The sequence below is a fragment of the Salvia splendens genome, chromosome 22 (genome assembly GCF_004379255.2).
Source record: "Salvia splendens isolate huo1 chromosome 22, SspV2, whole genome shotgun sequence".
Classification (NCBI taxonomy): Eukaryota; Viridiplantae; Streptophyta; class Magnoliopsida; order Lamiales; family Lamiaceae; genus Salvia; species Salvia splendens.
Window position 1 is genome coordinate 17,666,099 of NC_056053.1, and position 11,842 is coordinate 17,677,940.

General features: G+C 37.7%; 1 pseudogene; it reads right to left on the bottom strand.

Annotated features, from left to right (window-relative positions):
- Nucleotides 1-2,671: 2,671 nt before the first annotated feature.
- On the bottom strand, nt 2,672-3,812 carry LOC121786842 (annotated as a pseudogene).
- Nucleotides 3,813-11,842: the final 8,030 nt, after the last annotated feature.

Below are 11,842 nucleotides of genomic sequence, written 5' to 3' on the forward strand. Positions count from 1 at the left end.
TATCGAAAGTTTCGATATATACGATATTGATATGTAATTCTTTCATATCGATATTTTCGATACGATATACGATACAATGTTTTTGATACAATATATCATATCGACCCAACCCTAGATAGGATCTCATGCGAAATCGACGTTACCATATAATTTTCTTCAACCACAAAAGGAAATTACCAATTTACTATCCTTTTTTTCTGAGTTCGAGATACATTGGCAAGCGAACTAGCCTCCCCCAACCCCTCGTGGCCGCACGAACTAGCCTCCTCCAGACGGGTCCAGGCCCATAAGTTGTCCACCCTCAGACGGGTCCAGGCCCGTAAGCTTGCAAAGCCCCAAGGCAACAATCTTCAACCACAAAAGGAAATTACCAATTTACTATCATTTTTTTTTTCGAGTTCGAGATACATTGGCAAGCGAACTAGCCTCCCCCAACCTCTCGTGGCCGCACGAACTAGCCTCCTCCAGACGGGTCCAGACCCATAAGTTGTCCACCCACAGACGGGTCCAGGCCCGTAAGCTTGCAAAGCCCCAAGGCGACAAGCCTTGTTTAGGCCCACAGGGGAAATTACTCCCAAGTTGCGCTATCCAGGAGTCGAACTCGAGACCTCCAGGATGGCGCGGTATCCTTGCCACCCTCCTCAACCACTTGAGCTAGGGGGCTTGGATTACCAATTTACTATCCTTTCGATCAAAGGGAGGGAGAAAATATAAAGCAGAAGTAAAGAGTAAAAAAAGGACAAAACAACCTAGAACAAAGAACATAGAAAAACTGAAAGAGAGGATTTATATCTAAATCAGAATAAGAGCCAAACATGACAGCGCAACTACAAAAGCGCTAGTGTCACAACCTTCTTCTAAGACTTTAATACTTGTACTACTTATTTTCAAAACTATATTTAGTTTATATAATTAATTGTAAATCTGTAATCGGTTAATTAATTATATCAGCTAATTTAATCACATAGTACTCGAAGGCTGGTTGTCAAATTTTACACAAACAACGTTGCTTTAACAGTAAACGTCAATAACTCATACAATCAACGATGATGCTTGTGTAAATCCAACACACTGCAATATGGAGTAAAATAATTGTAAACAACATTTTAAAATTGTTATCATAGCTTTATCTCATAAATTATAAAAGTTTATTCGATTTGACACTTGTGTTGGAATTGTGTGCCCAGTCAAAAAGTTTTAACCAAGAATAATTTCAATGAGATATTTAATTTTGTGAAATTAAATAATATAGAGTCGATCTACGTTGGAGAAGATGACCGTGATATATTCATTTTCTCAAATCCGATTCCCTAGTGAGTGAGAAATAATGGATTAAAGTTAGACAAAATTGCCAGCTAATTAAATGAGTTATGATAGAGTCATAGGATTAATTAAGAGAGTTAATAACAACCTTATTAATCTAGTATTTAATAAGAAGAATTATTACATGTAATAAATATAGTGGACTAAGATGGGTTGTAGAGCCCACACGCGCGCGCACGAGCGCGCCGCCCACCCCACCTCGAGCTCGTGCTCTTGTATTTGGATCTTGGTAATTGGTCTTTGGACTGTTCTTTGGGCCTGGTCGTGGGGCTCGGTGCTTGGGTTCGACCGAGGCTGGTCTAGTTCTTTTTAGACCAGCCATTCCATGCATCACTACACTAATTCATACACATTCTTTTTAGATCAGCCATTCCATGCATTATCATCATCACTTGGGTTGTATTGCGCTCGATTTATCACTTATACTCCAGAAACCAACAACTTGACAATTTGAAATTCATACTATATTTTATTCAATTATTGCACACAAAAGTACGTGCATTTTATTTTTTATTCCACCCGTTCTAAATAACTTAAATTTGATTCGCCTTGTTCTTTTAAGAACTGTAGTAGTAATTAAAAATGGATAGTAAGGAGTAGTTTGGTGGGTAGATAAATATATAAATAAAATATGATAAAAACATATTTTAAAAAAATTATCTTATTTTTGTATACTAGTATTAATGTGATATGTGGACCGTTACTAAATTTACTACTCCGTACTAGTAAAAAGGAAACAAGATAATTTTATGCAGATGGACTGAAAAAGAAACTTAGAACAATTAATCACGAATACATGGAGTATTAGTATTGAAGTATTACCACTATCTTTTCAGCAAGGAAATTAAAAAGGATATGTGTTGTGTGTTAAGTGGATGAGGATAAGTTAGGAGAAAATAAAGTCAAAAGATAAAGAGATGTTTTAGTTATTTCTTTTATTTAATGTTTTGTAATCACTCATCCCCACAAAAGCAAAAATATCACTCAATTTCCTGATAACGTCATGGTAATAACTCTTAATAAAAGAGGAATAAGAAAATTTGATCAGTTGAAACAGGATTTGTCAGTATAATTCGCAACTTACTACTCCTATTATTCATCAATTCAAGTAGAATTGTATTTATTTCTAGTATTTAATTTACATATTTAATAACCATGATTAATCAGATATCATTCCATATTAATCTTTTGAATAAATTACAGAAAACATCCATTTACAATAATACATATACACGAGCAAGTCAATCCCAATCAATACATATTTGTTTTGATTTTAATTTTATTTCAACACTCCTGGCCCCGTTTCTCGGGCTGCGGAAGACCAGGTTGCAGCTCTGCAGGACCGCTGCTAGTCGATGGTGCCGTGGACGTCGCACTCCCTGTAGAACTGGCGCAGGGAGTGCGCGTACAGGGTGTCCTGGTAGCCCGCGATGCTGCACCGGTACAGGACGGATCGGTCCGAGGCGATGTTTAGGGCCACCGCCTGGTGGCCCTCCGCCCCGGCTGTGTTCTCGAACCCGATGTCGCGGGCTATGAATCCGTCCCCACGGACAGCTGTCCAATTCAGAAAAAAAGCGTTACTAGTTTTTTTAAAAAAAAAAACTGATACGTATTAATTACGGATTAATAAATATTTTAAAATTTATAAAAAAATTATATGAGGTGGAATAAATATCGTACTGAAACGGCCGATCAATGATCGTTGCGACGCTACTCCCAGCGCTAATGATCGTTGCGTATTTTCCATCGCCGATCAAAGTGATCCCGTCTTTACTAAGTTCCCGCCTTCACATATATCACGAAACAGCCTCCTGAGGCCGCGTTGATCGCCTCGCCCACGCTCTTGAAATACCCACTCCCGTCCTTCCCTACCACAGCATCCGCCTTCACCGCCCCGGGACTACTCTGCAGCAGCTTCCTGTTGGCGGCCGACACCCAAGCCGGAAAATCTCCCGCTTGGAGGAGCCTCCGCCTTGTCGGCTGCGCTGCGCTGCGATGCGGTTGGCTAGGGCGAGGGAGTTGCTGGCCAGTTTGGAGAGATGGTCAATTTTCTTTTAAATCTCGGCCGCGTACGAGTCTGCCGAGGCATGATCATTGATCGTGTCTAGGCAGGTTTCTTGGAATGTTAGGGCGGCGCTCAGCCATGTTTGGATGTCGGATTTGTGGGTTTTTGGAGATTTTTGGATTGCTTCCATCGCTTGGTTTAGTCGTTTTAGGGACATCTCCATTAGTTCATGGCAGTAATCTGTAATTTTTGTTTTTTACGTGACACATAAGTCAAAAAAATGATGAAACATTGAAATAGAGAATAAGATAAGATGATGATATTATAATAAATAATAATATCTCTTGAATTCTTATCAAATGTAAAGACAAATATGTAATGCTATAGGGTTGATTGTATATAATTGAATGCATAATTTAGGACCAAATTGCGGATTGATTATTATATATGACAATTAAGTTTTGATATTTGCCCTTAGCTCGCCAATAATTGGATGTTACCTATAAGGCCATGTTTGGTTGGCGGGAAAGTAAAGTTGGCAAGGAAAATGATTCCTGGGAAAATGAATCCCGGGAATATGATTTCTAATAACTTTACTTTCCAGTGTTTGGAAAATATCAAGATTTGAAAGTATATATTTGATTTAAACACTAAAATAAAAATATACTTATCATTTTTTATTTATAAAAAATAATAATACATATTATTTAATAAATTATTAATTACAAATGATAATAATTATATTATTTTATTTATTATTACGATGGATAGTTTAAATATGGATTATACATCATAATATATAATAATATAATAATAAATAAGATTATTATTATTATTATTTACTTAATTTTTAATTGAATAAATTTTATAATTTAAAATTTCACTACAATTTTATTGTTAATTACTAATTTATAAATTAATAATTATTATATTATTATAATTATATTTAATTATTTAATAAATTATTATTATGATAATAAAAATAAAAATAAATATTAATAATATAGTTATAATTATGATAATTTGAATTATAGTTATTTATTATCCTGAAATTAAGTATGGTTTATACTTTTAAATTATTTTTAAAATACTGTAATAAATAATAATAATAATGATGATGATGATGATAATAATAATAATAATAATAATAATAATAATAATAAACTGTACTATATTGCATTAAATATGTAAGAATCCTAAAACTGGGAAAAAGAATACCTAAGAAAAGTTAGGATTCAGAATTCTGGAAAGTTGTACTAATTTTCCTTGTTTCAGGATTTTGATTACTTTCCCAGTTTGATTAAAAACAGAAACAAACACATGAATTTAAAATTTAAGGAATCAGATTACTTTCCTAGACAGAATCCTAACAACCAAACATGACCTAAGTGTTGGATAAATGTTTTCTAATGATCATGAATCCAAATTACTACTACAATGAAAAGAAAAACACTCTCATGACAACAATTTTCGTTCTTTTTTGGTCATTTTCTAACGACAAAAACACAACCCTATGAGTATCATTAGAAAAAGGTGTTGAGTTTACCCGTGGCAGTTTGGATGAGTTGAGAGTCGGGGGAGATAGAGTCAGAGGCCAAGGAAACGAGGTTTGGCATCTTGACTTGTGATATTGTCTCGTTAACAAGTATAGTAAAAAAAATCGACATTTCGATCCTTTGACCCTAATTGTGACAAAGTTTGGCCACACAATATTGGATATCTTGTGTAACCACATTGACCTCTATTAAGGAGCAAATCCCCTTAACGTGTAGAAGTAACGATATAGCCCGGAGGCGGCTGATGTCCGGCGCCCAATCGTAGGGTCGGCGGAAGGGGTTTGGTGGCTGTGAGCGGGATCGTCCCGTCTGGCAGCGTTGATTACAGTTTGTTCACAAAATCAACAGTTTGTTCACAAAAGAGAACGATAGAGACCATAATGAATCTGATTTGTATTTCTTATTTGATTGAATAATTCATTAAAGAAGATCACACATATTTATAACTATGTGGAAACAAATCAAATCATATCCTAATCTATGGTAGATTCCTAAAATATCTAAACTAAAAGAGAGAGAGACTCGTATCAACCTCTCACACAGCCTCTTCATAATCAAGAGTTCCTGCCCATGAAACTTGACACAAACATGTTATTGCTAAAAATAATGCAACTAGAACATATTTTGATGGTTCCATTAGTCTCAACTTGCAAAAGCTTGAAACAAGAGGACTTTTTTCCTTCAAAAAATAAATAATACTCAAGTGTTGTATTGGTGATTGTGTGAATTAAAGGGATACGTGCTGGGATTTTATAGGGCAAAAAGATGAGTGCATGCATGTCTATCTAGCATGTTAGTTTAGGAGTCAATTTTTATTGAGCTTGACATGCGTGTCTAATCACTATTGCCTAAGCAATTTGGATTGACTTATTTATCTCATTGATGTGCAAAATAACATAGTAAAAGGAGAATTAATTTACTTTTTACAACATGATTCGTGTGTGAGTACGTAGCTATTACCTACTATAATTATTTGATTAGAAAGACATGCATTATTGGTCAAGATAGGCACAGCAACTAAACTTATGCAATTAATGTATCTATATACATGCCACACATACCTACAAAAATATAAAACTTGCGCCAACCAAACTCTAAACAAAAGAGGAAGAAAACACACATATAAAAAAGAGGAAGATATTTCTAAACAAAAAGAAGAAGAAAACACTAATCAAAAAGAGGAGAGGAAGATAACTCTAAACAAAAAGAGAGAAGAAACAAGTGTGTGTTGACTAGCCGAATGGTTAATGTTTGAGGCTAATTAAAGGTATCGGATTTGAATCTATAGTGACACAATCTTTAAATTTATGTTCATTTAGCAATAAAAAAGAAGAAACAACAAATGAAGTGGCAAAGAACTCGATCTTGATCTATTGTTGTATATGGATCCATTATCGTAACAATACCCCAGTTCGTGTGATTGAATTATTTCCGGCACGTGTTTTGGGAAAATGATAATAAATAATATAAGTGGAGAGAAAGTAAAGTAATAGAGATGATAATATAAAGAAAACTCACATCTATATTACTCTCTCTTTCTTTACTTTCTCTTCACTTTAATTATTTATTATCATATCCCAAAACACATGCCGAAAACAAGTCAATCACATGAGTTGGGATGTGGGAGTATTAAATTTAAAAATCTTTATACTTTACTTTGCAGTGTCAACAAAAATTTATGATGTGTTAAATAATACGTACTAAGTGTACAAAAGGTTGACGTTAACACGGACAAAACGTAAGCGTTGCTCAGGAAAAATACTCATTGAAAGTGACCAACGTATAAATTTCTCTGTTGTAATACATTATTACATACATATATAGCATCAATTCTTTTGGAAGACTAATTAGACTAAGATGATATCCAGGAACTCTAAAGTGACAAAATAAAGAGAATTGCTATAATACACCTACAAAGATTTTAGACCTATAATAAATGCATCGTAATTGTTTTAAGAGTGAACTATGATAAAAGTCCCTAACTTTTCGATTTGTGACACTGCAGGTCCCTAACTAAAAAAAATAGCACCAGAGGACCCTAACGTTAAATATAATCACAAATCATATTTTTTCGGACCAAAATATCCTTAGGCCCTAAAAGGGCATTTTTGTCACTCCATTATATTGTTGACATGTGATTTCTACCATATTTTTGTCAGCAACTTCTTATGTAATTTTCTAATAAATTCTAGTACTTCATACGTAATTAAAATGTTGTCATTATTTACACTTTCTAATTATTTTATAATATACATATTTATCATTATCTGTATTAATTAATATGAAAATAATAAAATGAGACCCTTTCTTCCTTATAAAACTCACTTTCAGGTATTTTTCGATGTTTTCTATTTCCACTAATTTTTATTTATTTTTTACCTTGATTTATCGATCGATTTTATTTATTATGATAGTATCTCAATTTTACAGTATTAATTTATAAATTTTCATTTTCTTAATTTCAAATACTATTATTAATAAAATATTACAAGGATTAAATAGCTAATGTCACATGCTTGAATATTTTCAAAATATTACCCATGTTTCAATTTTATCATGAATGACAAGAAACTATCCAAATTTATATATAAAGATTGAATATTCATATTTTATTTCATAAATAACTTCACTTTTTCATATTTTTGTTATTTTTCAATGAATTTCCTACATGATATACCTAGTATATTGTTACCACTGACTAGAAATAGAGAATATTAAAAAAAAATTGGGTACAAATATTGACTTTATACGCAATATCAGGTGTAGTATACTTATTGCTGTCCAATAGCATTCGCTTTGAAAGCCCCTGGCTACCCATATGTAGTACACATTGAAATTCGAGTAAGTGAAAAGGTAATTGGTGTATGGTTTACATGATATTCGTATGTTAAAATTTCTAAAAATTGGTCATACGTCCACTTTATGGTGATCTCATTTCATCTACATAAGAGTAGTCTCACCCTTATGAGGCTTTTTAACGAGGTGAGTGACTCATTTCTAATATAGTATCAGAGTAGGCCAGAGTCGATGATGGATTTCTCTTTTGTATCTTATCTACCTCACAAGTGGAAGACCGATGTTAATTCCGACCTACATCAATAATGGTTCTGTTATATCTCTTGTGTTGCCTACCCACATGATGGAAGTCCGATGTGTCATTCCGGCCCACACGTGCGGCGGTGTGTTAAAATCTCTAAAAATATGTCTCACATCGACTTGATGATGATCCGTGGATAACCCTCCCTTCATATGAGGCCTTTTAAGAAGGTTTGAGTGGCCCATTTCTAATACTGTCTATCCAAAATCAAGCGACTAATTTGATTTAGTACGGAGTTTCAAGAAATATAAATAAAAATATATGAGAAAAATATCTGTATATGTTAAATTTATAGTGAAATATGAGTGTGCTGATTTAATAAAATGTATAGTCTAGTTATAGAAAAAAGTGAATGAAATTTTAAACCTTGGATCTATCAAAATGGAAAAATATGACTTTTCTTTTCTAATGGAGTATTGGATGTTTTTTGTATAACAGCCTTAATAAAATTATGTTTTTTGTATAACAGCCTTAATAAAATTGGTTCTAGATAAATTTTTAGTTTACACTTTCTCTATAGATGTATATATGGAAATGACTCTCGTGTAAACCTATCGTATTAGTACTCCGTGTTAACAAGAAAACCAATTCTTACTATTATGGAGTGATGGAGTACGTACTAAACAAGCCCAACAGCAGTAAAGCCCAAGACAGAGTATCAGTTCGGCATGACTAAAGAGTATCAGTCCGGCATGACTAAAGAGTTCAGTTCGGCACAACCAAAGAGTTCGGCCCCAGCCTACAGCTCGGTGAAAGCCAACTCATCAAGCTCTGCTCTCAGGTCGGCATCAAGCTCTACTCTCAGATCGGCAAAAGCTGCTCGGCAATAATTCAGCAGTTCGGTCTCAGTATTCGACCGAACTAGGAGATAGTGGGCTCATGCAAGATTTCCACCTCCACTACACCGACGATCTATTTAGTGGTGTCAAGCAGTCATTAACTCATGCAGGATAGTGGACCCATGCAAGGTCGCCACGATCTCCACGACATCCACTACCTAATAAATGCTGCATGCCACGATCTTGGTTCACTGTATAAATAGAACCTAGGTCAGATAGATAGGGTCTTCTGTTAAATTCTAAAAAAGCTCTCTAGAGAGAAGATCATAAAGCAGGCCAGTGTTGTAAGCTGTAAATTCGCAGATCAAGCAATACAAACCTGCCCCCATTTCTCCCCGTGGACGTAGATTTACATCAGTAAATCGAACCACGTAAAATCCCTGTGTTGATCTTCATTTATTTCCTGCATTTATAAACATCAATAATTCGCCGATTCATCACTGGCGCCGTCTGTGGGAAACAGAGAACAAAATTTGTGATAAAGCGAATTTTTGACCCTTTTCCACCCCAAAAAATGCATACCAGATCACATAACACTCATAATACCGTTCGTGATAACCATGAGGAAGCTAGTCCAGCTCGCAGGTCTGAAAAACGGCCTCGGGAGACATCTACCTCCGGTTCTCACGAAGGAGCAAGCCACTCCAGGAGTCATCGCACCGAGTCTTCCCAGCAGCCCAATTTAAATGAAGCTGTCAAGCTGTTCTTGGCCGAGAAGCAGGAGGAGTTCTTAACCTTCCTGCAGAAGAGCCAACAGCCGGAGAAGACAACGGCGGATTCTCCCTCCTCATCCAGACATGAAAGTCACTACCGCAGTAGTGACGTGTCTTCCAGGAGAAAGAATCCTCAACCTCAACATGCTCCTGCTCCTCCTCGGTACCGGAACCACAGGAGAACTCCATCTCCTCCGTACCGAAGAGATGTCGGGTTCACCATGTACGGAGCATTAAAGACTCCGTTCTCGGACGATATCACCCGAACTCCTTTGCCGCGGAACTACCGGACACCGTCAATGACTTATGACGGGCTGGAGGATCCTCATGACTTCCTGGGACGCTATCAATATAATATGGCGAACCAGGGTCTCAATGAGGTCCACATGTGCAAGCTGTTCCCCGAGCTGCTCATCGGGAACGCCAGAAGGTGGTTCGACAGCCTTCCTCAAGGCAGCATCAGATCCTACCGAGATCTCATGGATGCTTTCCACAGGAGGTTCTTTCAGAAAGCGGAAGCCCGAATCACTTCGGCTCAGCTGCTTTCTATACGTCAAGGTCGCGACGAAAAGATCAGCGACTTCCTGACGAGATTCCATAAGGAATGCCTACAAGTAGATAATCTCAATGATCTACTTGTCATCTCGGCATTCCAAAATGGAATCCTGCCCGGAGCTCTCTACAGAAAGCTCGTGGAGTGCGGTCCGCAAACAGCTCAAGAAATGTGGGACATTGCGGACCAGTTTTCTCGTGCGGATGAGGCAGACCGTCGAAAACGGTCGTTAGACAGCTCATCCCAAGGAGACAAAAGGAAGCCCGATCAAAGCGGCCAGGTGCTTCCTCGCCGAACTCCTTTTGAAAGAATTCAAAGGGCACCGGTACAAGGCAGATTGGGGCCACGTCTCAATCCTGAGAAGCCGCCCGCTCAGTTCGTACCATTAAACAAGTCAAGAGCGGAAATTTTCGAACTACATTCCGATATGTTCGAAAAACCAAAGCGGATGACGAAATCGGCTGCACGGCGACTTCAGGATCAATATTGCTCCTTCCATCAAACCCACGGTCACGATACCGAGGAGTGCCGAGATTTGGCTGCAGGTATTGATGTTCTTGTGAAAACAGGAACGTTAAAAAAATACCAAAGCAAGCAGCCGAAAAAGAACAAAAGGCAGAGAAGTGCGAACTGCAATCCTCAGGATCCAAAAAGGCATGAGGATCCCGAAGACGACGACGAGCCGCAATATGATGGAGTAATCCTGACTATTGATGCTCTCCCTGCCGGGAAGACTAAGTCGTCCCTAAAAGCAGAACGCAGAGGTTCCAATCAAGAGGAGCCAACACATAAAAGGCTGAAGAAAGACGAAGTGATTACATTTTCAGATGCCGATCCCGTCCCAGCCATCTCTCCTCACCAAGACGCTATTGTCATTCAAGCCGGAGTGGCAAACAAACTGATCCACAGAGTATTTGTGGATACAGGAGCGTCAGTCAGCATTCTTTTTAAAGAATGTTTCGATAAAATGGAAGTGGATCCAGCTCGACTCAGTCCGGCTCCGCTTCCTCTGAAAAGTTTCGCCCAGGAGGACACCCGCCCTGAAGGTATTATCAGCCTTCCGATTACGGTGGGAAAAGCGCCTACAAGCTCCAATACGATGATCGAGTTCTTTGTGGTGAAAGCTCGGTCCCCGTACAACATCATCCTGGGGAGAGACTGGCTCAACACAGTTCGGGCCGTTTGCTCTACTTATCACCTCACCATCAAGATCCCTACTAAAGGAGGGATAGCGGTCATCCGAGGTGACCAAAAGAGAGCAAAGGAATGTCTACAAATTGCGCTTAGAAATGCCGAGCAGTCAGATCGGCACCACCAAGCATAGCAATCACAGCAGCCGGAGTCAGAGGTGATGACCGAAGCCATACCGGAGCCGAACTCGATGACAGTTCAGCTGTACGAAGACGATCCATCCAGAACGGTTAAGATCGGCTTCGCGGGAACACCTCTACTTCGGGAAAAAACCATCCAGCTCCTCAAGGAGTATAAAGACGTCTTTGCATGGTCTCCGTTGGACATGACCGGAGTGCCCCCCGAGGTAATCACTCATCGGTTAAATATTGATCCTTCGGTCCGGCCGATAAAACAGAAGCAAAGACTCTTTGCGGCAGAACGAAGTCAAGTCATCCATGATGAAGTCCGTCAATTATTGAAGGCGGATGTGTTATTCGAAGTGAAGTATCCTTCATGGGTGGCCAATCCTGTCATGATCAAGAAAAAGGAAGGAGGATGGCGGATGTGCATAGATTTCACCGAT